We start from the raw sequence: 27637 nt of genomic DNA, 5'->3' as shown, positions 1-27637 counted from the left end.
CGATTGATCCGTAAACCTGTCAGAACCAGCGCCCTGTGGAATCCCACAACCTGTGCAGATTTCATGGGCAGGGAGATCTGCTATGCCAGGAATTATGAAGGAAATATGGAGAACATATGAATATTGGGATTCCTGAGGTCACAGCAGGTTTTCCTAAGGTCAGAAGTCTTTTGAAGCTCAGGCAGCAGCCTAGGTGTCAGATCTCCTGCTGAGACTGGGGCCGATCAGACTGGAGAAAGCTGCAATTTATGAGCTTCTGTCACTGATATCTACCCGTCATTTGATGGATGATCTTATAAACTCTCTAGGGGGCCACATAAGGCCAGGAAACACCCGGTCCCATGTAGGTGTAAGGTTTTGTAATTAGAAGCTACCAAAGAGCCAGGGTTTGTTAGCAGCCAGAGAGTAAGAGAAAAAATAAGGGGATTTTTAAACCAACAACTGTCAGTTTGGTTGGTTTGCGAAGAACTGGCGTTTGTAACTCCATGACGCATTCGATATGTCATATCGACGACGTCACACTTGGGAAGACTGGTTGATAAAAAGCTAAGCTTTGAATGCCAAGCAGCAGCTAAACAAAGTTCTGGAAAGCATAAAACTGGAAATAAAATTATGAGATGCTAGTGTACTTCTTCCGCAATATAAATCCCTTGTGAAGCCACATGTGAAGGACAGTTTGAGCAACACTATAGGGAGGGCAATGAAGTTTTAGAATAGGTAGAGACTGGCAACTAAATTTTTCAAAGGGAAGTTCTCACTTAGAACGTCCTCCCCAGGAAATGTTGGACATACTGGGCTTATTTAGCTTGGAAAAAATGGTTACCGAGAGGTGACCTGATTAACATGCATAGATACATCATAGGCCAATACAAAATCTTGGCAAATGAACATTTAATCTCTAATTCTATACATAAGTACAAGAGGGCATGTTCTACACATGAAGGGAGTTTTAGCATCTGTTTAGAAAGGGGTTCCTTGTGGTTAGAGTTATGAAGACATGGACGATCTTACCACAGGAAGTAGTTATGGTGAATTTAACACTTATTTATTTTTAGTATTTATATTGCGCCGACATATTACGCAGTGCTGTACAGAGTATATTGGCTTGTCACTAACTAAGCTGCGTTATAAGACTTTATAATGCAGCTCCACAGCGTCCCACTTTGAATATGGCCTAAATCTACTTTGTAAGTGTTAAACCATGGTATCCTGGCATGTGCCATCTTGGGTTTACTTTAAGGATGAAATTCTAGGGTCCATTAAAAAAAAAATTCAGTTAAAACAAAACATTTACATTGTTCTGTATATCAGTCCTGAAAAAGGGGCGAATGAGGCAAAAAGGAGGAACAGATTTTGTTCTCAAAGACCAAAATCCCTTTGTCCCTCTTTTCTTCAGTGTCCCTCTGAAAAAGATACAGTTGGAGCTATGTATAAGTATAAAGGCAGCTGTTGTAATCTTATTACTATTCCTCACATCTCTGCACTGCTCTTATGCAGGTTTTACCTCACAGTTAGTAAACACACATGGAAAATTCAAATGCAAACTGAAGTTGTATTTATCTAATCAATTTGCATTGAAAATCAGTTTCACAGGACACATTCTCCTGTCACCTTATACGCATTTCACAACGTTTCCAGCATTCAGCAACAACAAAAAAAAAAACTTACCTCATGAGTTATCTCAGCTACATAATGATATTACACTTGTGTCTATATTACACATCCGCAAGGCAGCTGGGTGACGCAATTCCGTCTGTGCAGTCACAACTAAGTGCTTCTGCAAGCATTACAAAACATGGAATCAATGCTGAAATGCTGGATTTTACGTGATATTATTATATATTGTCAGCTGCAAACTCCTTTAGAGCTTGTTCACACCTAGGGTTCTAGGGTGCAGCGCTTGTGCAATGATTCCCTATGAGAATGTTCACATCTGAGCGGTTCAATTCCGATCCGCTCACCAAATTGCTGCATGTACCATTTTTGGGGTGATTTGCCTATAATGGCAGGTAATTTCCCGAGTGCTTTTAAAGAGAACCTGTACTGAGTAAAATTATTTAAAATAAACACATGAGGTAACTTCAAATGAACATTACATAGTTACCTTGCCATCAGTTCCTCTCAGAAGCTCACCATTTTCTTTTTATAATGATGCCTTCCAGTTCTGACAACATTTTGTCAGAACTGAAATATATCAGTTGCTGTCAGTTATATATCAGCAGCTGTCAGTTACAGCTGAGAGGAGAACTGATGTGTCCATGTTTCCCTATGGCTCAAGTGGGCGATGTTACAGTTAAACAGTGTGCTGACCAGAAAGCTGTTATGGGGTAATAGCCATTTTCAAAATGGAGGACGGAGAATTGCATTGATCACACCGGACAAACAGGATGCGGGAGAGGAAAAATAGATTGAGGAGTAGACTACACAGGAAGTAAGTATGACGTGTGTATGTTTATTTTGACTTTTAATGTTCAGTTCAGGTTTTCTTTAAGAATAAATACATTGTATTTATTCTTTTCCGGGTCAAAGACTTCACTTCCTGACTTCCGTCAGGAAGTGGGAAAACAAATTGTTCTGCAAAAGCGCATAGAAAAGAGCTTTACAAAAAATTGCAGATAAGCCTCGGGAGTCATTAAAAATAATCCTGCACAAAATCGCAAAACACTGCCACCAGAAATTGCGGTTTTAGATGTGAACAAGGCCTTAGTCACCACACCACAGACACCGCAATGTAAATGAAAGGCTGGCTCAGCCCTTGGCACTAATCTGGCCGTCACAATGTGCACATCATTAATTATAATGCTTCATATTACAGCCACAGTTGGATTGATAGTGCCTGGCCTGATTTCTTCCCTGACTACATTGGGACAGTTCCTATGTACTACTTATTATGCAGGCACCCCCCTACGTGGTGTTCTTTTTCTGCCTATAATGCATATATTGTTCTTGTTTTCGGACTGTGCAAACTCATGTTAAACATTTCAACACTAAGGCCTCGATTCATAGAGCACAGTGCGGTCAATCTAAAGTACTCGGTAAATCACTGCATTCGATATTGTAGACTTTTGTGTGCCAATTCATAAAAATGTTCACAGGTGCGGTAGACGTTTGGTAATTTACCGGGTTCAATAGACAAAAACTCAGTGCAGAGACAGCATTACGATAGTAGAAGGCATCCTGACCTTTAGATGAACATATTTTGCTATACTGGTTGTCAGTGTCGGACTGGGAGGTGGTGAAGCTGAGGAAATCCACTTGCTGGCCAAGCAGCAGTAGTCAGGTGTTGCTGCTCATAGTGAAGACTTGCTGCAGGTTTCTATTGGGAGTGATAACACAGGGTTACTGCTGCTTGGCCAGCAGGTGGATTTCCTCAGTTTTTCCACCTCCCAGTCCGACACTGCTGTTCGTTATATTGCTTCTGCTCGCTCTGAATCTGTCTATTAGTCTTTCTTAACATTTTATTTAATTGCCACAGCTTAGATGAACTTCCAGGAGACAGTACACATGCCCTGCTTAGATGATTTCCCTACTAGACGCTCTGCATCTTCAAACAGGAACAGAAGAGGTTAAAGTGCTGAAGGGAGGCAGGAGAAACTTCTTTTGTTCCCTTCTCTATGCTCACTGCCTGGGGGTAGAAAAGCTAAGACTCTCCAGAGGAGGCTTTGGGTCCTATCAAAATGCATCATCCCTGCTCCTGTCAGTCATAGCCAGGGCCGGCCCTAGACTTTTTGCCGCCTGAGGCAAATTTTGAAAAAATTGCCGCCCCCCCTGTTTGTGTCTTCACTCTGACCCCCCTTTTCTGCTGAAGTGACCCAGCTGCTGCCAGGGTGATGTGTCTAGTCATCAGGGGGAGAATGAAGACACAAGCACAGGGAGATTCTTACCTTTGCCGATGACAAGGTTAGAGTAAGATGCTATTTTAACGTAGGGTGGCAAGAGGTTTGGGGTGGGGTGGGGCATTACCATATTGTGAGAGGGAATGATCAATGAGATGCAGATAATTCTGACTTAATGTATGATTATGCAAATGTTGTATGCAAATGTATGCAGCTTGAAAATGCACCAATCGAATCTTGCCAAGGTGAAATTTAATATGTAGATTGTTGCTGGGTTCCACATTCTGCAGGAGCTAGATATTGGTAACTTAAATCGTTGCCTGAAAGTGAGTTTCAAGGCTGCGTTTAAAAAACGGCTCAAGAGTTGGAGAGTGGCAAATATGTAGTGGGAGGGAGTTCTAGAAGTGGAAAGGGATCTGTGAGAAATCCTGTACACTTGAGTGTGAGGAGGTGATTCTAGAGGATAGAAGGCAGTTAACAGAAAAGTTAGTGAAGAGATGTATGGAAGAGAAAGGTCATAAAGATTTTTGTAGGTAAGAGTTTGAACCGGATGCATTGGGAGTTGCAGCGAGTGGAGGGTTTGGCAGAGGATCACTTGAGGAGCAAATTCAGTATGAATTGAAAATGGTGCCAGTCTGTAAGATAGCAAAGCAGAATGTTCTCATAGTCAAGGGCAAAAGCAAGCTATCTTAAGATAGCAAGATGTTCATGGAGTAGGTGTGGTGCAAATAAGAGAGTAGTGTGAAATTACCCCTAGGGGGCATGGTTGGTGGTGGGCAGAATACTGTAATCGGTGGCACTAAGAAATAAGAGCACTAAAATAGGTGGGGCAGTAAATGGCACTAAAACATACGTCAAACTCTGGCCCACAGAGCCATCAAATTTGGCCCCCAAGTGGTTTCCACACTTTGCATTATGTTTGGACCACTATAGACCAATAGGGTAGCTTTACTGGAAGTGAAGCCTTAGATCAACAGAGAAGCCATATGGGGGAGGGAGAAAGGGGGAAAGCACTAGACACCAGGGAACTGTAGAGGGGAGGGATTAAAGTTTGACACCATTTACCTAAAATGATGAGACATAAAATGGGGCAAAACATGGAGGCTTTTATAGGACCCCTGGAAAATAGATTCCTTCTGCTCCTGCTAATGTATGGCTCTTCTGCAAGGTTTTCCAGTAATTCTAACATTTTTGGATGGTCCCTCCAGGGTAAAAAGTTTGTGAAAGCCTGCTCTACATTATGTCTCTCCAACTTATATCCTTTTTGTAGTTGTTAACTATCTTATTAAATGAGCACGCGTCCCCCAAACATCAATGCTTTATCTTCCAGCCACCATACAGGTCCAGCACACAGTGAATACTTGCTTGTGTTGCTTTCTCACATGCAAATGTTTTGTAAAACACGTATCTATCACGCACATGCAATATAACATTTACTACTTATCTCTGCAACTTCTAGGAATTTCTCTCAGCTGATAAAGTGCAAATGAATGCTGTCATTGTTGCTGTAATAGTTGTAGCACATAAGCAATCTCATAACATTACGGTTGTTAAAGACATGACTAGGCTGCATTCAGAGTGTTCGCAGTGTTTCTCGCTTTTCCGTCTCTTACGAGTATAAATGACAGGCACACATTACTGCAACGTTTTCCAACACGGGGTTATTTTTAATAGGTTTAATAAACAAGAAAGTAAAAGGGTCAGACAGTTATAATACCCGCTGTCGACCTGTAAATTTTTCTTTTTTCTGCCCAGACAGTCCTCGGGTCTGTCTGTGTCCCCCACATTTATATAACACACCAGTGAACCAAAATTACTCTGCCTCTCCATCGTCCACAGCCAGACCCCACTTAGGTCTAATCTGTATAAATAAATATGGTTCAGGCACTTCTATAACCATATTTCACAGAAATGACGTTTTTTAAAAGACCACTACAGCAAAAAAGAAAGCAGTTAAAATTTGATATAATCAAAAGTTTTAGGACTAATTAATCTTCTCATGGGGGATTCTCAGGGTTTTCTTTGTATTCAAAAGCATTTCCTGAACCGCAGTTTAACTTACACAATTGTAAGATATCAGCCAGCCTCCCTATTCCCTTGCACACTATTTTGGCAGTAGGGCTTAGCAACTGCCGTCCAGGAAATGCTTTTGAAAAATCAAGAGAATCCCCATGAGGAGTTGGACTGCTCCAAAACCTGTCGGTTCTGTCTGCTCACTTTTGTCACTGTAGTGTTCCTTGAACCTCCTGGGCGATAATCCCGAGCTGAGCTCGGGGTAAGCCGCCGGAGGATTTCTCAGCCTCTGGTGGGCCAATTTCCACACTTTTTGCTTTGTTACATGCATCTAGCACTTTGCTAGCTGCGTGTACAAGCCGATCCCTGCCGCACCGCGCCGATTCGCCGCTACCCCCCCCACGTTAGAGGGCCAATCACCGCCAGGCTGCGCTAAGGGGTGGATCGGGACTCCCTCAGATGTCATGACGTGGATGACGTCATCCCGATCGTCGCCATGGCAACGGGGAAGCCAAACTGTTTGCTCTGATCACCGGAGGCGATCGGAAGGGGTGGGGGGGGGGATTCACTGCACAGCAGCTATCATGTAGCTAGCGCTAGGCTAGCTTCATGATTAAAAAAAAAGTGCTGCGCCGCCTCCCTGGCGATTTTATTGTATCGCCAGGGAGGTTAAAATAATTGTGCATTTTAAAGTCCGTTTACACAGAGATTTATGGTGAATATTTTTTGAAAAAGTGTTTGGGTGTGTTTTTCTTAGGGCTTATGTTAACATTTCTTCTAAAAATAAGCAATTTTATTCATTACGATATTTTTTACTACGGTTCCCCTTTAAGAGAGTCTCCTCCTCTAAGGTTTCAGCCACAGTATTTCTCTAAAAGGTTTCTCTGTCTCTGGTCACATCTGAAACTGCTTGAAATTGTGTGGGTTGTTGGAAAACCTTCCTCACCCGCCACTATTACTTGCAATATGACTGTACCAGAACTGGGACTATAGATCTCAGGCCCTGCCTTTGTTGGAGAGTCCAGTTTGTTTCTGGTTTGGGCTTATCTGAAGCATGTCAGAGCTGTGTGGTACACCTTGAAATAATTTAGCCATGGCTGACACAGGGTTAGGTTAGGATGGTGAGACATTTTCCAGGAAATGACAAAACTGAAAGGACATCAGTATATTTAAATAAAGCTATACCATCTGGTGAGCAAGAGATAAGACTTGGTTAAAATGTTTCCACCACTTCCCCCCTCCCCTTCCGAATACTGCTCTAGTTTAATCCCAGTAAGGGTAATTGCTAATTTAATGTAGAAAATCAGTCTAATGCTAGCGAACCACAGATCAGTTGTAATCGTTTACGTTATTTATTTAAAAAATAAAATAAAAAAATGACTGTATTGCATCTGTACCATGTAATACAGATTACAGCTTCATACTCATGCTGAATTTCTGTCACCCTTAAAGGACACCTGACCCCAGCAAGGCTACCTAAGGTAAGCACAGAGGTATGTTCCTGCTGGATCCACATACCTCTGTGCTTTGTCCATTCCTCTCCTCATTCCCCCCACCGACATAATCACTCCTTGAAAATTTAGATTTTTGGCTAAAGTCAAGTTCTCTGACAGGAATAAGCAGGCATGTGGAAATGTTCCCTCCCATTCCCTCCTTTTCCCTGCTCCAATCACTCCCCTTAATGGGAGGGAACATCACCGCAAGCCTTCCTGTCTGAAGATTTAACTTTAGCCAAAAGTCACGTTTTTCAAGGAATGATTATGGGGGCAGAGAAAATAAGGAGAGGAATGTACAACGCACAGAGGTCTGTGGTTCCAGCGTGAACATACCTTAGGTAGCTGTGCCTCGGGTCAGGCGTCCTTTAACAATCCTTAATTGATCATTAGGATGACAGTTTGACAATATAGATATGCTGTTTGGTTATGTGTGTGAAATAAAGGCACAAGAAAAAAGTTAGGCACCTGGAAATAGCTTATGGTAAATATTACCTATATTCTACTGATATTCTACTAATTTTCAGTGGCAATTCTGGTAGCAAAACATTAGTAGATATTACCAAGATCTTGCTACAGCTAAACCTAACCCTACACTTACACAGAACCCTCCGATGCCTAACCCTAACCAAACCTTGCCAAGACGTAACCCTAACCACTACCCCTGCTGATGCCTAACCTAACTACCCCAATGCCTAACAATAAACCCCCCCCCCTTTCCTGAAGCCTACCCTTAACCACCCCCCTGCCGCAAATAAAAAATAGCAGTCCTGCTGATCTATTCGTCTGTGAATCACACCAGAAACAAGCATGTAGCTAATCTTGTCAGATCTGACAATAAGGTCAGAAACATCTGATCTGCTGCATACTTGTTCAGGGTCTATGGCTAAAAGTATTAGAGGCAGAGGATCAGCAGAACAGCCAGGCAACTTGTTTTGCTTAAAAGGAAATAGCACAGCCTCCATATCCCCCTCACTTCAGTTGTCCTTTAAAGTAAACCCGACATGACTCAAAGGCAAGAATTCATACATACCTGGGGCTTCTTCCAGCCCCCTTCAGCCTGATCCATCCCTCGCCGCCGTCCTCCACCTCCTGGATCATCTGCTATGGCTTCCCGTAACTTCGGGAGCCGGGGCTTACTTACTGGCGAGGAGCCATATGCTCCCGGCCGCGGGAGATCAAAGAGGCAGCACGTGTGGCCGCAGTGCGCCTTCGCCGACTGGCCCAGTCTATGCACTTCTGATGTTTGTGCGGGTCTCCCTCCTGCACGTGTTGCTGAAATATGGACAGCAACACATGCAATGTGATTGATGCCTTAGTCTTGTCAGGTACAGCTCTGCTGAATCTTTGTTTCTGAGAATTCTGAAGCCAGTGAGAATAATGTCTGGTTTCCCAGAATGTTCTGAGAAGAGACTTCTGCATAGCTAAACAGTCCAGGCTAAGCAAAACTGGGAGGGCAGGCTACATACCAATACATAGATCCAGGAAGTGTTTCTGATGCTGAAACTAGGAAAATGACTGTAAAAGTGGCTATCCTGAATACCGGTAATTTACTGCATTCTACTATATGTCACTACAGGGCCTGTTTTACTCTCCCTATCCTTATCCTGACCTTCGGACACCCTAAAATAATGACCATCTCCTTGACTCCTGTTTCCTGTGTTGCACTCAGATCATACACCACACTGTGAGCCTGCCGAGGGACATGTCCAAGGTTCTCTGTACAGCACATGAAAATGTGTCACCGCTATATAACTGTATAATGATCATCTTCTACAATCCGCCAATATAACCACACTTCCCTAGTCATCCCATGCAGAAATTACATGTCCTTGCCCATTAAAATCTGTTGCACATGTCCAACATCATAAAGCCATCACTATCTTTGGTAGTCTGTGAAAAAGTCCCTTTCCTTATAAAAATAACTGTGGCCTTTTTTGAGTTCTAATTTAATGGCTGTGTAATGTTGAACTGTGTGCAGTGGTGAGATTCAGATAACACCATACAGTAAATATACATTTCTCTCTGCTTAACAATCCAGTTTAGCAAATTACTGTCATGTAATTAATGTCATGTACTAAAAAAAGAAAAAAGTTCCCCCATGCCATCATCGCTGCGGTTTCAGCATAACAATGTGGAGATGAGTCACTCCTATTCACTAAAGACTTTACAGCAGGATAATGAGCTTCCATTGTAGAATATAGGAACAGAGATTATCCCCAGTGGCAAACACTTCCTGTTCACCATTGCACTCCGCACAAGAGGATGATATTCTAGGGCAGGACTAGAATGTATATAGAAGAATATGTGTGGCCTGGCCTATGCTGTTTACTTATGTGGTCCCTGCTAATAATTTCTCTCAACTTATGGTGTGAGTTGCCTCAGCAACCCCTATTTGCTGACTGACATAAACATACACACTTGGTTCACCAAGCCACACGTCTCTGACTGGAAAGGGGGTATTTGTGCCTTGGAAAGAAGTTTTTAAGTGTGCCCGAGGCAAACCTTGGGTTAAAGGTCAAATACTTACCTAAGTAGAGGGAAGCCTCCATTCCTTTAAAGGTTACATGTCAAACTCTGGACCATCAGCCAGATTTGGCCCACATGGCCATCAAATTGTGCCTGTTAGTGGCTTGCCCACTTTGCATTATGTTTGGCCCACTCTAGACCATCAGAAAAGCAATACTGAAGGTGAAGCCGTAGATCACCAGGGAAGCCATATGGGGAGGGAGGGGGAAAGCACTAGACACCACGGAACTGTATAGATCACCGTAGATCACCAGGGAAGCCATGTGGGGAGGGAGGGGGAAAGCACTAGACACCACGGAACTGTATAGACGAGGGAAAGGGCCACTACACACCGCGGAACTGTATAGGAGAGGGAGGAAGGCTACTAGACACCAGGGAAATTTATTAGGGACATTGAAGTTGACTAGCTACTTGGTCCCAGTGTTCAATTTCGGCATACCTTGTATTTGAGATTGACACCCCTGCCTTAGAGGCTTCCCACTCTGTCCTCCAGTCCACCGTTTCCAAGCGCGGATCCCAAAGGAATCCCGACAAGCTCTTGCCAGATTTCAAGATCGCAACCATGCTGCTCTTTCAATTGGCTCCAAGCTCCTGCGTAGGCACAGCTGCGTTAGTGCATGAAGAAAAGCACAGACGCGATGTGCAGGATGGTCCCAGTCAGTGAATTTCTTATTATCTGCTGAAGCTGAATTAATTTTTCGGTTGATTGGAAGTTCTGAGGAAGTTGTTTGAGGTATCGCACACAAACACACATGCTTGAGATTGCCACAGTTTTGTAAAAATAAAATATTGTATAAAAAAAATGATATTGTATGTGGCAAAAAGTTTGTTGGATTGAAAAACATTTCACTTTCTAATTAACTTTTGATCTTTTTAATATGTATACCTTTCTTAATGTGAATTTTTCAAATTTAACACAATGTGAACCGCGTACCTGCCTGCCCTGTGTCTCCTTCTGTCCCCTGGCAGTACAAGCCACATACCTGCAGTGGTCGTCTGCCAGTGCGGCATCGAGCAGGCTGTGGCTTCAAGAAGAAGGGATCACATGGCGAGCCGGAGGAGAAAAGCTCCTGACATGGCTGCTGCAGATTGGTGCGCAGGCGTGTCAGTCACGGCTGCCACTAAGTGACTGGCGCCGACAGTCTTTCAAGCGGGACCGCTGCGCCATCATTGGGCCAATCACTGAACTTGCCCAAGTGAGTCTATTTGTCTATTGCCAGCTTATCAGCAGAGATAGGTTTACCAAAATAGTAGCCTATGTGTGAACTTAGACCAGAATCCTGTGGACTCCAGTGTGGGATCCCCTGCCCTACTTTCCTGTCATAGACCATCTCTGTTGCATGAGACAGGCAGCTGCTGCACCAAGTGTCCCAACTTACACTTATCCATAATGTCTGCAGTTACAGTTATAATACATTAACAGGCCCTGAGAAGCTTCAGAAGGCTCGTAATTATGGCGACACACCCACACTAACAGAATGGGAAATCACAGAAAGAGCCCTAGAAAACCTTCTCCCATGGTGTCATTTTCCAAGCCATGACCCAGTTCAGTCAGGCTGCACAGCAGTAAATGTTCATCTTATAGCAAGTTATAAGACGTGGCAGGAAAACAGAACTTTATAATTAGATAGAAACATTACAGTCCTTGAACTATTAGAAGCCTCTATACTTGTCCCAGATGAGCACTGATTGTTTACAGGCATAACTGTACATTGCGTCTACCTTCATTGCCCCCCCCCCCCCGGCTACCTATGTGGGGGTCTTGCAGCCTACCTAAACAGGGCCCCCTCGGCTACTTATGCTGAGGGTGCTACCTATATGGGAGTCCTACTGCCTACCTTCACTGTCCCCCCGGCTTCTGCCTACCTACACTGAACCCTCTGGCTAACTATACTGGGGTGGGAGGCTACCCATACTGCAGGTGTCCCTCTGCCTACCTACACTGAACCCTCTGGCTACATATACTGGGGTGGGGGGGGGGGGGGACTACCCACACTGCAGGGGTCCCTCTGCCTACCTACACTGGGGCCCCCCGGCTACCCATACTGAGGGGGTTACCAATGCTGCAGGGGTCCCTCTGCCTACCTACATTGTGAGCCCTCTGGCCATGTACACTGAGGAAGCTACTTTTGGCTACCTATACGGGGGTCATCACTGGATACATATACTGGAGGAGTGAGGTGCACTACTTCTGGATACCCATACTGGTGGTCAAGGAGCCCCCTGACCACCTAAAATTGGTGTGAGGATGTGGGGGAGGGGTTGCCACAAAGGTGCTTCATTTTTTTTTTACAGGGGGAGGGAGGCAACTAAAAGAAAAAAAAAAAAACTTTACTTTGTGTTGCCCACCTTACCACACCTCCAGTTTACTGGATGCCACCACTCCTTGGCTCAGCCTACCCATCACCTCTCCCTTAACTTGCCCAGCATGCCAGTGCTCAACATCCTAACGTTACAGCCCTGGAGCATGGAGAGATTGATAAGCAGGCTGGATGGACAGTTACATCCTACTCGCCCATCCAGCCCTCTATGCAGGGATGGGGAGAGCAGGTTTGTGAACGTGTGACAGCCGCGGCACTGGCAACCAAAGCTACCAGCATCAACTACTGCCTACTCCATCCAGTCACAATTTGGATAGAAACAATTTAAAAATATATATCCACTGTACTGAAAAAAAAAAAGAAAAAGAAAAAAACAACCTTCCTGGGATGCAGCAGAGTCTGCTAAACATCTGTGAAAACCTACAAAAGGCCAGACCAGGCCTGAGGCCCTTAACACCAGTGAGAAGAAAAGCAGCATCTTGCACCACAGTGAGAATAAGGAGCACTCCTGAAAACATTTCACACACTAAACTCCACTACAAAATATAACAATACTGACAGACAGAACTGAAGACAGGAATGAAAAGGGGAAAAAACAAAACAAAACACCACAGCATAGAAATCTATATGCACACATCTCTTACCACAATGACACCTGCCTCCACCCTCTGCCCACACAATGGCATTTGCCTTAACTGTTGAATGATCTTTAGATGAAAGTTACAATTTGCCAATATTCTGAAGACTAAAATGTAACAGAATAGCAGGAGAAATAGTTATTCACACCGCCAGGGGCGTAGCAATAGGGGGTGCAGAGGTAGCCACCACATCGGGGCCCTTGGGCCAGAGGGGCCCCGAAGGGCCCTCCCTCAACTACAGTATTAGCTCTCTATTGGTCCTGTGCTTGTAATAATCACTTCTATAGATACTTTGAATAGTGGTAATCATTAACAAACTGTTCCCCATCCCCTTCTTGCTCCTCTGACACTGTAGTTGCCATTGGCAGGTTTTGGTGCGCCGTATCAATTGTTATGTATAAAGTGCTTGGGGGCCCCATTGTAAAACTTGCATCGGGGCCCACAGCTCCTTAGCTACGCCACTGCACACTGCAGAGATGCCTCAGCTTTAGTCTAGAGACCAGATCTCCGTTTTATCCTCTTCTTTTGGTAACATCTCCAACATTCATGTATAAGAGAATGGTGGAGTACTCCTCTATGATCTCCAATTGGGATGTGCCTAGATCGGTCTGGCAGCACACCAGATCAAATTGTAGCAGGAAATTGGATTGTGGCTGGGATTGGATGATGGCTATTTGCTTCCTTATTGGCCAGAACCTGACCATGGCTGGTATATAAAGTGTGACATCTGTCCATTTCATTTGGACATGTAGCTTAGCTTAAAGAGAACCCGAGGTGAGTTTGAAGAATATTATCTGCATACAGAGGCTGGATCTGCCTATACAGCCCAGCCTCTGTTGCTATCCCAAACCCCCCTAAGGTCCCCCTGCACTCTGCAATCCCTCATAATTCACAGCCGTGCTGCTGACAAACAGCTTGTCAGAGCTGGCTGTGTTTATCTCTATAGTGTCAGTCTGCTGCTCTCCCCGCCTCCTGCAGAACTCCAGTCCCCGCCTGCATCCCTTCCCTCCCTGCTGATTGGAGGGAAGGGACGGGGGCAGAGACCGGAGCTATGCAGGAGGCGGGGGGGAGCAGCTGAGACTGACACTACAGATGTAAACACAGCCTCACAGCACGGCTGTGATTTATGAGGGATTACAGAGTGCAGGGGGACCTTAGGGGGGTTTGGGATAGCAACAGAGGCTGGGCTGTATAGGCAGATCCAGCCTCTGTATGCAGATAATATTCTTCAAACCCACCTCGGGTTCTCTTTAATAAAGAAATGCCTGCTTTGGAACGTTGCTGTGATCGCTGCATGTGTATTTCTAGGCAATAAAAGAGCAAGATTCTGAAAAAAGTTGGTGGTGCCGGTCTACATTTTTCCATCTTCAACATTCATCACACAGTGGACCTCATGTAGACTTGGTTCACACAAAAATATGTAAATTTCCGGGCCAGAACTGTCCTGTTCTGTCAGTTTGCATCAGTTTTCCATGACTGCACCAGAACTGTACACCTTGTGTGTGAACACATCTATAGAAAACTGATACAAAAACGGACAGGACTGGAAATATAAATTTTTAAGTGTGAACACAGCCATAGAAACACATACAAAACTGACAGGAAAGGACTGGACTGGAAATGTACAGAATCAGTATAGGACTGGACTGTTCTAGAAGGAACAGTGCAGGGGTTTTGCTGCTGGTCCAGTTGTTTGAGCACAACGGCTCGATATTTTGCAGCGAATCGGCTGTCAGCTGAAGTGTGGGGAAAATGCACAGAATCATCCGCAGCTATTCTCCACTGACTTAATTGTGATCCCTGCCATACAGTACAAAAAAAAATAATAACAATATATACCGGTAATAATTAAATGCTCCGGTTTCTTGGAACAGAAATAACATTTCTGTGCAGAATGCCAAAACACATATTCAAACATATTCATGAAATATTTGCATTTCAAAACATGAGCTGTGCTGACTGTATGTAAACACTCAGCAATGGTCCATTTCACATACCTACTGAAATGTTGTAGTCTTGCCTTGCATTGCTAGGGTCCTCTGTAAGGGGTTTATATGTTTTCTCCTGGATTCTGTGTCACATTTCTGTAATAATCTGGTTTCCTCCTACATCCCAATATTAGGAGGGCGACCTTATCTTCCATCCATCAAAGACAGCTTGATTGTGTAACTGTGGAAGAGACATGATACTATAACTCCTTATTGTACAACAAATAATGTAAATAGTTAAACATTACAGACCACATACATACACACTATCTATCTATCTATCTATCTATCTATCTATCTATCTATCTATCTATCTATCAAATATGCTATTTTTTTCCAGCACAGGGCCCTTTTTCAGACATTGGCATGTAGGCAGTTACCTAGGCCAGCACCGAAAAAAAAAATGTGTCAAGCTCCCAGTTCTATAAGAAATTCTACCCCACTGATGATTACATGTGGTGCCTACAGGGGTCAAAAAAGTTCTCTGAGTAAGCCATAGCCCATAGCCAGAACAGTAATTGAAACTACAGTATAGTCAAAATCCCCCTTACACTAAGGGCCCGTTTCCACTTGTGTTGTGCGAATTAGTCGCGGAAAACACAAAAACGAATTTGTGCGAGGATGCAAATTTTGCTGCAAATTTACAGCGAATTTGCGGGCGTTTTCGCATATGTTAATGAGTATGCAAATTTAACCATGTCAGTGCCTGTGTGCTTTTACATTGATTTTATGCGAAAATGCCCACGAATTTGCGGTAAAATTCACGGTAAAATTTGCATACACAAACGCATGCGAATTTCCTATTAAACACATTGTATGCGAATCGAATTCTGAGGGCTCTGCCGTGCAGATCTTTTCTGCACAGAAAAACGCTCAGAAATCCTGACAAGTGGAAACAGTCCCATCTACTTGTATTGTCTATGCGAATCTGCATGCAGGAAACGCATTCAGATTCGCTCTAGTGGAAACGGGCCCTAACAGATTAGCTACACACTATTATAAATGCTAAGGACAAACTCTTTAAAGTAACACCCAAGCGAAAAAACTCATGATATAATGAATTGATTGTGTAATACAGATAATTGATAGAACATTAGTAGCACAGAAAATAGTGTCATTTTTATTTCCGCTATATAGCTTTTTTTTTTATAACATTGTAATTATAAAAGAATGGTGCAGTTTCCACAATACACTCAGCATTTTAAAATATATTCATCATACTAAGTAATGAGATACTGTTCTTTTTTTCCTGTACTAAAAAAAGTCAATAAAAACTATTAAAACAAAAAAAATATTTCATAGAGCAGGCTAGTGACCTGTTATGTTTTTTTTCTGCTGAGAAAAGTTCAAACAAAGAAGAAACAATGAGAGACAGTTGAGATAAGAGTTTCAAAAGACAGTGCTGTCCAGGACTTTATAAAGTCACAGAGCTCACAGAAGCTCTTTTGCATAGATAGCTGAAGTTTCTTAACTCTTCCTGTACTGGAAACAATATGAGTCTCATATTGTGTGCTAATAACGTTCTATTTCTTAGCTGTACTACACATACAAATCATATCATAAGTATATTTGCACTTCATATTCCCTTTAAGAAAATGCCTAAAAGGTTCTATAGCTTTCTCATTACCCTGCAAACCAGGGTGCTCCAATTGGTATTACAACGAAATATTAATTAGGTATTTATCGGAAATGGCAATTCTGTGGGCGATTGACAGTGTTGCTCGGATACCCCCTAATCACGGATTCGACTATTTGGCCATGATTGAAAAAAAATCCTGAAATTCTGCGACTAATTTCTGGAAATGAAACGGACTCACAAATTCGACCCAGATTTCCCTGTGAATGAGGCAATCATGGAAATTCACGGCCTTGATCACAGGAATGATCACAGAAAAGCGTTTTAGCTAATAGCAAGGCCCCATACATGCTACAATCCCCCAAATTTCATGGATTATAAAGGCGATAAGGGGCTACAACTTAAACCAAAAAAAATTCCAAAATAATTTTTAGTTTTTGAGAAAAAGAATTTTAAAGTTAAATCAACACTTTAAATGCAGCTATTAACCTCCTTGCCGGTTCAATTCCTCCGGCAAGGAGGCAGCGCAGGAGGTTTTTTTTATTTTTTAAATCATGTAGCGAGCCGAGGGCTCGCTACATGATAGCTGCTGAGCGGCGGCATCCCCCCACCCACTCCGGTCGCCTTCGGCGATCAGAGTATGCAGGAAATCCCGTTGAGAACTGGATTTCCTGCAGGGCTTCCCTGGTCGCCATGGCGACGGGGCGGGATGACGTCACCGACGTCATGGACGTCGGGACGTCATAGGGAATCCCGACCCGCCCCTCAACGCTGCCTGGCACTGATTGGCCAGGCAGCGCAGGGGTCTGGGGCGGGGGGGGAGCGGCTCGGCACGGCGGATTGTGGCGGATCGGCGGCGAGGAGGATGAGTGGCCGACGCCACACAAACACCCATAAAGGTTTTGTAAAAAAAATCTCTTCCTTGCAGCAATAGCAATGACATGGCAGCAGAGTTGTCCGTGGCAGCTGGAACGCACACTTTAGTACTGAAATAGAACATCAGCGGCAGCAGGATGAGGACTAAAGCGGTCAGTGCGGCAGCACATAACGACCATGGCACCTCACTGATGGTACCACAGCATGATAATGCTGCCCAAAAAATGACATGCGTCCGGATGTCACAGCAAGCGTGGGGCTGCTGCTGCTGGGAGTGCTGCTCACAGCAGAGTTCTGGGATAAAGTAATGATGGGCTGCTCCTCCATCATGTCCATCAATGCCTTTGAGTCTATCTCCTGAATGACCACACGGCGACCCAAGGTGCTGAAAATGGGCGACACCACTAGTGTCGGCTGACTCGGCACAGGCTGTGCTGCTGATGGACTCTCTGCTGCACCCCTCTCCTTGGCCGTGGACCAGTCCCAGAAGTAGCGGAGGCTGAAGTTAATCACTGGCTGGCTGGCTTAGCTAGCTAACAAGTATACAGTAATAGAGCAGTAAAATCAGTGTGAAGTTGAACCTGCCTGCCCTAAGCACAACAATCAGTACACTCTCTCACTCACAACTACACTGACTACAACTAACTTAAGTAATCACTCACTGACTAGCTAGCTGAATGCAAGTATCAGATACAGTATAAAGGCAATGTAAGAACTGATAACGCTCTTGCTGATGTACAATATGGCCTGGAGATGATCCTCTCAGTGCCACAGAGTCTAACAAGGACGGAGCTCTGGAAATGCCCCCTACTTTATATACAGTAGGGGAGGGCAGAGCCTCCCTTCCTATGATTGGTTGCTAGGGCCTGGCTGTGGGCCTCTGATTGGCCCAGGAATATCAATTCTGCCCATTTCTGCCCAATCACGACCTAATCACGGATTTCCACTGCAATCACGGCCGTAACCGCATTCCGAATATTTGCAATCACGGAATTTCTTTGGCCGATTTCTGTGATCCAGAAGTCGAATAGTGAAAAGTGCTCGTGAATCACGGCAATTCCGTGATCACGGAAATTATCTGAGCACCGCTGGCGATTGATACAGGTGGGAAAACTTCAGACAATACAATGAAAATTGACAGCAGTACAACTGATATTAATTAATTTTTGCTCAATCAGCCCCAGTAACTTGCTCAGTCGCGTCAGTTGGGGTCTTCTGCGCATGCGCGGATTTCTAGCGGATGCGCAGGAGACCCCGACTGATGCAACTGAAACAGTTACTAGGGCTGATTGAGGCTGAACGGCAGACCGCGGGAGGACGGCGAGGGACTCAGATGTGCTTATGCTACTGGAGGAAGCCGCGGGTGAGTATCAAATCTTCTTTCTCTGACAGCTCTGGTATACTTTAAACACAACACTTTGTTCTTCAGAGAAAACCTCCTTGCTTCAGTGGGCAGCTTCTGGCCACATTTAAGAGGTGATAACATTATATTTTGTTTACATTCCTTTGTCGGGTACATTTAAACATTAGCATACTGCCGAAACTGAGCTGAACTGAGCTGGGGAGAAGAAAGACCTGAGAAATGATCACTTGATAGATTTAAATTGTAATTTGCAAACAGACAATATTTGTGCACAAAAGCAAATATGCTAACTGTATGGGTAATAAAAAGTAGGAAAACACATCTGTTTTGAATGTTATGTCTGAGTTTTATCCCACTTTAAGGAAATATTTGCATGGCTCCACCTCCTGTCTATAAATCAGGTAAAAGCTGGTAATTTTCTGCATACAGCAGAAGGACTTAAAGGGATACTGTAGGGGGGTCAGGGGGAAATGAGTTGAACTTACCCGGGGCTTCTAACGGTCCACCGCAGACATCCTGTGTTGGCGCAGCCACTCACCGATGCTCCGGCCCCGCCTGCGGTTCACTTCTGGAATTTCAGACTTTAAAGTCTGAAAACCACTGCGCCTGCGTTGCCGTGTCCTCGATCCCGCTGATGTCATCAAGAGTGCACAGCGCAGGCCCAGTATGGTCTGTGTCTGCGCAGTACACTCCTAGTGACATCAGCGGGAGCGAGGACACGGGCGTGCAGGCGCAGTGGTTTTCTGACTTTAAAGTCAGAAATTCCAGAAGTGAACTGGAGGCGGGGCCGGAGCATCGGTGAGTGGCTGCGCCAACACAGGATGTCTGCGGGGGACCATTAGAAGCCCCGGGTAAGTTCAGCTCATTTTCCCCCGACCCCCCCTACAGTATCCCTTTAAGCATCAAAGCTTCTAGCACCTAACAGGGCAATGCTGTACATTGTGCTATAGTAATATCCGAAAAATCAGTTAGTCCTAATATGTATAGTAATAATAAGTCTGTAGTGATTCATCTAATGTCTACCTTTCATACATGATAATGATACACAGATGCCCTTGTGGTGTGAGTCAGAAGTCTTGCACGTACACGGGCATTTTACAGTGTCACTGAATTTCTCTTTTGTAGATTACAGTACACCCAGCAGCTATTCCTACACAGTACCTATCTCTGATAATTATTGGCCACCAAGATTACGTAAGCCATGAGTCATGCCTGCTGTGCCTAGACAGAGTATGCAGTCCCCGATAAGCATGCATGCATCTGTTTATCAGCCTTCACATTCCTTCACAAACTGCCAACATGTTAACATAAATAAGGTCTGTGACAGCCTGTTATTACTATTATTGTGCATTTATATAGCACTGACAGCTTCCATGCCGCTGTCACTAACTGTTCCCTAGAGGAATACACAACCTAATTCTTATAATTGTCAAAGCCTTACTCCTTATCATAGTCTAAGGCCTTTTTTTGCAACATAAGTAGAACATTCACATTCTATTCAGACAGTAGTCTGAGTGCTATAGACTATTCCACCCATTACTAGAGCAATGCTAATATTCAGATTGTAAGCTCGCAAGGGCAGGTCCCTCTCACCCTTTTGTGTCTTGGATTTTGTTTCACATTTACCTTATTCATATTCATTTTGTCACTGTATAACTCTGTACCGATTCTGTATTTTGTACCAATTCTATTTTGTATATTAGTGTATAGCATTCTCTATATCATTTTGTACCACATGCTTGAGTCTTACTTTGTACAGCGCCAAGAAATATGTTGGCAATTTATAAATCAATAATATTAATAAACAACAATAATAATAATAATAATAATAGTGCCTGTACACATTGTATTTAACTGCAGTCCCTTTAATGCTCCCTAACAGGGTTATCTTGTCTTGCTTTTATTAGGGCTCGTTTCCACTATTGCGGTGCGGAATCGCCTGGATTCCACCGCGGACGAAATCGGATGCGGATTTGTTTCCACATGCGTTTTTCCCCGCAATTTCACATGTGATTTCGCATGGCTAAGGTAATATGCGATTTTAACCATGTCACTGCCTGTGTAAATTTACATTACATTCCATGCGAAATTGCACGCAAAATCGCGGGAAAAACGCATAACAAAACCGCATGCGATTTCCCTATTAAAAGCATTGCGGGTGAATCGCACGCATTCCAGCCGCACGCGAAATCTGACGGCTCTGCCATGCAGATTTCCCCCGCGCACCAAAACGCTCCTGCACGACGCACAAGTGGAAACAGTCCACTTGTATTGCCTATGCGAATCCGCATGCAGACACCGCATGCGGATTCGCTATAGTGGAAACGGGCCCTTAGTGTTATTAGCAGTAGTAGTTATATAGTGTCAACATCTTCCACAGAGCTTTACACAATACAGAGTTTTGTTACTAGCTGTCCCTTTACATTCTAATCCTGACCATAGGTCCATTGTAATCTAGGGCCTATGTACAAAAGGTTGATTTTTTAAGGTTTTAAATAATTTAGTCACAACCAAATTGTAACAAAGATGATCCAGGCAAGAAAAAGAAAAAACATGCCCAAGTTTCTTTCTAGATAGTTGAATCAGTGTAGAAACGCCCTGATACACTGATGTTAAACAGAAGCCACTTCCTTTTCCACAGACTGTCATTGCTTTAGACATCAATCTGGAAGGCCCAGTGCACACCAAAACCGCTAGCAGATCCTCAAAACGCTAGAGGTTTTTGGAGCAGATTTTAGAGCGATTCTAGGCATGTTTAGAGACGTTTTCTAAACATGCCTAGCGGTTTTGGGAGCGTTTTTGTGTAGCAGATTACACATATTGTTACAGTAAAAGCTGTTACTGAACAGCTTCTGTAACAAATACGCCTGGAAAACCGCTCTGATGTAGCGTTTTCCACAGCGGATTGCGTTTTTCCTATACTTTACATTGAGGCAGAAACGCTTCTGCAAAACGCAAACGTGCAGCAGGAGGCACGTTTGCAGTTTGCTAAAAACCTCAAACCGCTGGTGTGCACCATCCCATTGAAATACATTAGCCAATCGTTTACACTGGCGGAAGCAGTTGGCGGATCGCTCCTAAAACCGCTTGGTGTGCACTGGGCCACAGAGTTCAATCTGTGCCAGCCCACCTGCAATATTAAATTGTGTAATCTTAGTAGCAAACTATGTAGATAAGCATGCTGCTAAGTTTCTGACCTCAGAGGCTTCAGATCTTTTGATAAAAAAATTTAAAGCAAGATTAGCTGTATACAGCTGGTTTCGCATGTATTTGGACATTCTAGTTACTAAGGTATCAGATGATATGCTGTGAATGCAGAAGCACTCAGAAAACACAGAAACGCAATACTATACATTCCATTCACTGACTGATTTTTATTTATTACTAAAAATACAATTATAATAGATTTTTTTCCTTTTGTAAAATATGAAAAATTAGAACAAGAAGGCCATCAAAATGTTCTATAATTTCATACAAGAGACACTTTAAGGTCCCTCATTGGGACAAACTCATGAAATTCTGGGTCTTTAACCTTGGAATCTGTATGCTCAGAACTGGAGTACTACGCTGTGCACTCCATTGATTGGGTCACTCTTTTGGAATTACAGATTTCCCAGCAAGCTTATGGTGAACCAGAAGTCCTAGGGGTGTGTAAGGGGCTGAAAGAGACCAAAAAGCCTCTTTACTGAGAAGATATGCAAAACAGACGTTTACCTTCTTAAAACAGAAGGTATTTGTGATTTTTTACCTCAGAGCACTCTAGCATGAATAGTCGCAAATAACTTCAGTTTTAAGAAGGCAAACGTGTGTTTTTCTATTGGAATGAACGTTTCAGTTTCTGAAGCTCCACCTGCTAGTGAGATTGGCAAGTTGTAAGCAGAAAATCTTGAAGTGAGTGACACTAGTGTTTATCACCTTTACTACACAAAGAACTTTTCCTTCTTAGACCTGATACACACGAGGTACGCATGAGGTATGACAGCTCTGGCAGCCATTCATTAGTTCTCTGCAGGTCCTCTTAGGCGCACTCAGGGGAGGGGCGTTCAAGGAACAGGGCTGAAGCAGGGAGAGAAGCCTTAGCCAAGTACATATGGGAGCCAGAAGCCAGATTACATACAAGTAGGGTTGGAATTTGATGGGGAACTTCCATCCCATAATACCCAGAATGACCACTAACCCAATGTCAGCTGACCATCCGTGAACCAGCGAGTCCTGAAGTAAACATGTTTGCCACAGCATAAGCCATCCCTATTGGCCAATAGAGATGGCCCAGCCTTGGAGAACTCATGGAGAAGCACATGATCAGTTTGATCAGCTGATAGATTTGTAAGCCTCTGATTTGCTGTGGTGACTTCCTGGTTTAACACATGATCATGACCAGCAAATCAGAACCCTACAATTCTATCAGCTGATCAAACTGATTATGTGCTTCTCCATGAGTTTCCCAAGGCTGGGCCATCCCTATTGGCCAATTGATATTCCAAATGTCATGATGAAAATTATGGGATCGATGTTTGACACTGGTGAACCCATGCAACTCCCATCCCCACTTACAAGCTGCATGCCATCCATATGGCCTAGCTGCATCCCACCCCCAACTAGCTTGCATCTGCCTTAAAGGACAACTGAAGTGAGAGGTGTATGGAGGCTGCCATATTTATTTCCTTTTATACAAAACCAGTTGCATGGCAGTCCTGCTGGGCTGTTAGGATGCAGTGGTGTCTGATTAATGCCAGAAATAAGCATGAAGCTAATCTTGCAGATCTGACAATAATGTCAGAAACACCTGATCTGCTGCATGCTTGTTCAGGGTCTGTAGCTAAAAGTATTAGAGGTAGAGGATCAGCAGGATAGCCAGGAAACTGGTATTGTTTAATAGGAAATAAATATGGCAGCCTCCAGTTCGCACTTGCTTCAGTTGCCCTGTAAGGTGGCCACACATGATACAATAAAATGATCCAATTTTACAGCAATTCGATAAAAACTACAAGATTTACCCCCCCCCCCCCCCCCCCCCCCCAAATAAATACCAAAAGTTTTTTTTTTTTTTTCAGCAAGAAATCTGATCAGATTTCCCATTTTTATTCGATAAATGCTGTACTTCCAGAGTTTTCAATCATTTTTTTCATAATTGGGTAGAAACTGAACACAAGTGTGTGGTACATTGGTCAAATTTTTTTAAATGTTACAATCAGTCAGAAAAATTGATTGCAAGTCTTGAATTGGTATGATATTTTTAAAATTGTATGGTGTGTGTGGTCACCCTTAGGGATTTCTGCAGGACTGATGAATATTTACTGTCAATATTAATTAATTTACACATCTGGAAGGTAAACTACCTATAAAACAATCTTTAGAACATAGTAGTGAGATTTCCTCTTGACCAACTGATGATCGGATTTATTTTTAAACAATGCAGATTGCCTGCCCGTCCTGCTAAACTTCTGTCTCTAATACCCTTAAGGTGGCCACACACAAACGTTAATTTTTTTTTTTAAATGTATTTAATTCGACCAATCCAATGCTTTGGCTGATTGGAAGTTTTGATGAAAGATCTAACACACACGTTAGTTGGTGATTGCTGCAATTTCGGGGAAACGATTGTAAGGGCTTGTTCACACTAAGGGCGTTTTCGGGATTTTTTAAGAGCCGGCGATTTTGAAAATCTCCCTAAGGGCTCTTTTCCACTATGAAATGCGATCGCGATTGCGATCCCGATCGCGATCGCCATCGCGTTTCAATTTCCACCATGCGATTGCGATTGAGCTACTATACTTATTATAGTCCAGCTCAATCGCATACAAAACGCGGTAGGACGACGATTGCACTTTGACCAAAATCGCATCGCAATCGGATCGCACTAATGGAAATTTCTGCTGCAGTTTCCATTAGTTTAATGTACCTTGCGATTTGCGATCAGAAGCAAATCGCAAATCGCAGGCTAGTGGAAAAAGGCCCTTAAAGCGCTTGTGCAATGATTCCCTATGAGAGCGTTCACATCTGAGCGATTCGATTACGATCCGCTCAGCAAAGCGCTGCCTGTACCATTTTCGGGGTGATTTGCCTATAATGGCAGGTATAGGGAAATCGCATAATGCTTGAAAAAGCGCTTTGTATAGCAATATCTCCAGCGTTTCATGAATAAATACATTGTATTTATTAATTTCTGGGTGAAAGAGTTCACTTCCTAACTGATGTCAGGAAGTGAAAAAACAGATTCGCTCTGAAACGCGCAGGTAAGGGCTGGGAGGCGCTGAAAAAAAAATCACAAAAAAAACGCAAAACTCTGGCGTCAGCGATATTGATTTTAGATGTGAACAAAGCCTAAATGTCGAAAAGTTGGCTGGATAGAAAACCTTAGTCTTTTTGCAGGAACAAACATTTTCCATGTAAGTGGACTGGTTCATGCATTGATGAGCACAGGGGAATGAGGAGATCCCCCAATCATGCTGCACAATATGCAAAAGCGGATTGTTTCCACCTCAGCAAATGACCCCTAATGCTGTTAAGCTGTAAAGCCCACAGCTGAATCAGTCTTGTGTAACAGGGAAACAGAGTTCCCATTCAGCATAAGGAGTGTTAATAGCCCTTTCTGACAGTTTAAGAATCCACATTTTTAGCTAAAATATGGCGCTGAAAACCACATATGTAATGTACATGAATAATTACTAAATGATCAGTGTCAGAGCCATTTCTCCCCCACTAGGATTTCTACTTAGACAAGAGGGTGAAGTGTGTGCTTCCAGAGAAAATGTACTGTACTGTATATGTACTGTACTGTATGCTCATATCTTGAATAAGAATTTCTTAGAATGTCAAGTTTTGTCAAGTCATGTATTAAAGGACACCCAAGGTGAAAATAAACTGATAACATAAACAATTGTATCTATCCTCCTTCTCCTAAAAATGTCTTTTTTTTAGGTATCCCGAAGTTTTATTTTATATTTAAATCTAGTTTTGTTGCATAACAGTGCTCACATCTATGAACTATTGAAAATGTTTATTTCCTTCCTGCTCTCAGAAGCCATTTACTGACAGGAAAGTGTTTTATGGCTGTAATTCCTTATCAGTGAGGGTTATGCTATAGTCCAACCCAGTCCCGACCTGACAGAAACTGTCACTTGCATACCTGATGTTTTCTTTTTTCTTTCTCTGCTTGAAAGAGGTAAAGGAACACAGCCTAGTTATTTGTGTGCTTGGAACTGTACATACACACCTCAAAGCCCCCCTCCGCAGCGAAATTCCCCCCTCCCTCTCCTACCGGTCCCACCTGGTGATCGGGGCTGCACAGGACGCTATCCGTCCTGTGCAGCCTGTGACAGGATGTCCTCTGTCACATGGCGGAGATCCCCGGCCGCTGATTGGCCGGGGATCGCCGATCTGCCTTCCGGCGCTGCTGCGCAGCAGCGCCGTTCAATGTAAACAAAGGAGACAAATGTCTCCTGCGTTTACATTTAGTCTGCGAGCCGCGATCAGCGAGCGGCCTTTCCTAATTAGGGAGGCACCTGGCGACGCAGATGTGCGTCGCTGGTCCTGCAGCTACCACTTTGCCGGCGCACGGTATGAGTGTGCGGTCAGCAAGTGGTTAAAGCAAATCTTTATAGAGGTTTGCATGCCATTAAATTGGTGTCATCTCACTACTCACATTGTCATGATCTAGCCGCAACTAAAGGCGCAAACCCAAGCCGCAACTCCGCAAGTGATTTGGGAGGTCAGCGTCTTTTTGCACGACAAGCAATCGTTTTAACAATCTCACGACATGGGTACATGCGCACGATTAACCGAAAGTTTTGCGGCGCGCGCTGATTATGACCGGCAGATTGGATCTGTAAGATCCCTGATGACTCTCGCGCAAAGATGATTCAATACCGATCGGAAACAATCATTTGGGCCCACTAACTGAGAGGAAAATGATATGCAATGGTTCCAAAATTTCGGATCGATCGTTTGTCCTCGATTGGCACCACTTGCAGCACTCGATCCGATTGATACGGTTGATTTTGAGATTGTACCCTTAATGGGCATCTTTAGCTATTAATGTGATGGAAAGCTTCACTAGCCAACAGAAAAGCTCAAAAAATCGTTTTGCATCTGCTCGAATCTCTGGAACGGCTGTCAGTTTAATCTTTCAAGAAGAACTTCAGTGAAAAAAAGGGAAAAAAAATAAATCAATACATTGCAAAGTAAGAAGGTAAAAAATAGAAGGGAGATCAAGAAATGATGATATTCACCAGGTTATTTATATTGTATGATCAACAATCATAATCTGCACATAATCATCTTTACTACTGGCAGAAAAAAAAAAAAAAAAAAAAAACAGACAGCACCAACTGCCATTATCAATAACCACACCTCCTAACAATGCAGTAGGATAAAAGGTTTTTTTTTTGTAGATATACATATGCACAGACGGAGGATACTGCTAGCTTGGCAATTGGAGGAAGCCATTATTTCCCACAATGCAACAATGCTCACAAACAGGAAAATATTAGGACCCAAGTCCTGACATCACACTGTGGGAGGGGTTTCACCACAATATCAGCTATACAGACCCCCCTGGTGATCTATTTGAGAAAAGGTAAAGATTTCTCATGGGAAAGGGGGTATCCTTGGTTACCTCCCAGTCTTTGCTTACAGTTGCTCATTAACCACTTACCAGGGCTGTGGAGTCGGTACAAAAATCTTCCGACTCCGACTACTCAGTTTATGAAACCTCAGACTCCAGGTACCCAAAATTGCTCCGACTCCTCGACTCCAAAGTCTAATTTTTACAAAAGCTATGGATTTGGTTCAAAAATCATCCGACTCCGACTCCTCACTTTATTGAAACCACCGACTCCGACTCCAGGTACCTAAAATTGCTCCGTCTCCGACACCTCAGCCTACAGCCCTGCCACTTCGATGGCTTGCTGCAGAGCCACACAACGGTGCACACAAATGAATCCCCCCCACCTTGTCTGCCCACCAACAGTTGGTTGGCTCTGATTGCTGCTGCAAGCAGTAA

The 27637-nt window shown here is 43.5% G+C and overlaps 1 long non-coding RNA gene across 1 annotated transcript in view; it reads right to left on the bottom strand.

Annotated features, from left to right (window-relative positions):
- The window catches only part of LOC137543999 (uncharacterized), a 66662-nt gene extending 51669 nt beyond the window's left edge, over positions 1–14993 (bottom strand). Inside the window, exon 1 of the long non-coding RNA XR_011025694.1 lies at positions 14828–14993. This is a non-coding gene — a long non-coding RNA (uncharacterized lncRNA). The remainder of the gene's footprint in view (positions 1–14827) is intronic.
- Between the last annotated feature and the right edge of the window lie 12644 nt (positions 14994–27637).

This window comes from Hyperolius riggenbachi, chromosome 2, assembly GCF_040937935.1.
Source record: "Hyperolius riggenbachi isolate aHypRig1 chromosome 2, aHypRig1.pri, whole genome shotgun sequence".
NCBI classification, from domain to species: domain Eukaryota; kingdom Metazoa; phylum Chordata; class Amphibia; order Anura; family Hyperoliidae; genus Hyperolius; species Hyperolius riggenbachi.
Note: the sequence above shows the minus strand (reverse complement) of the source record. Positions and strands in the feature narration are given on the sequence as shown.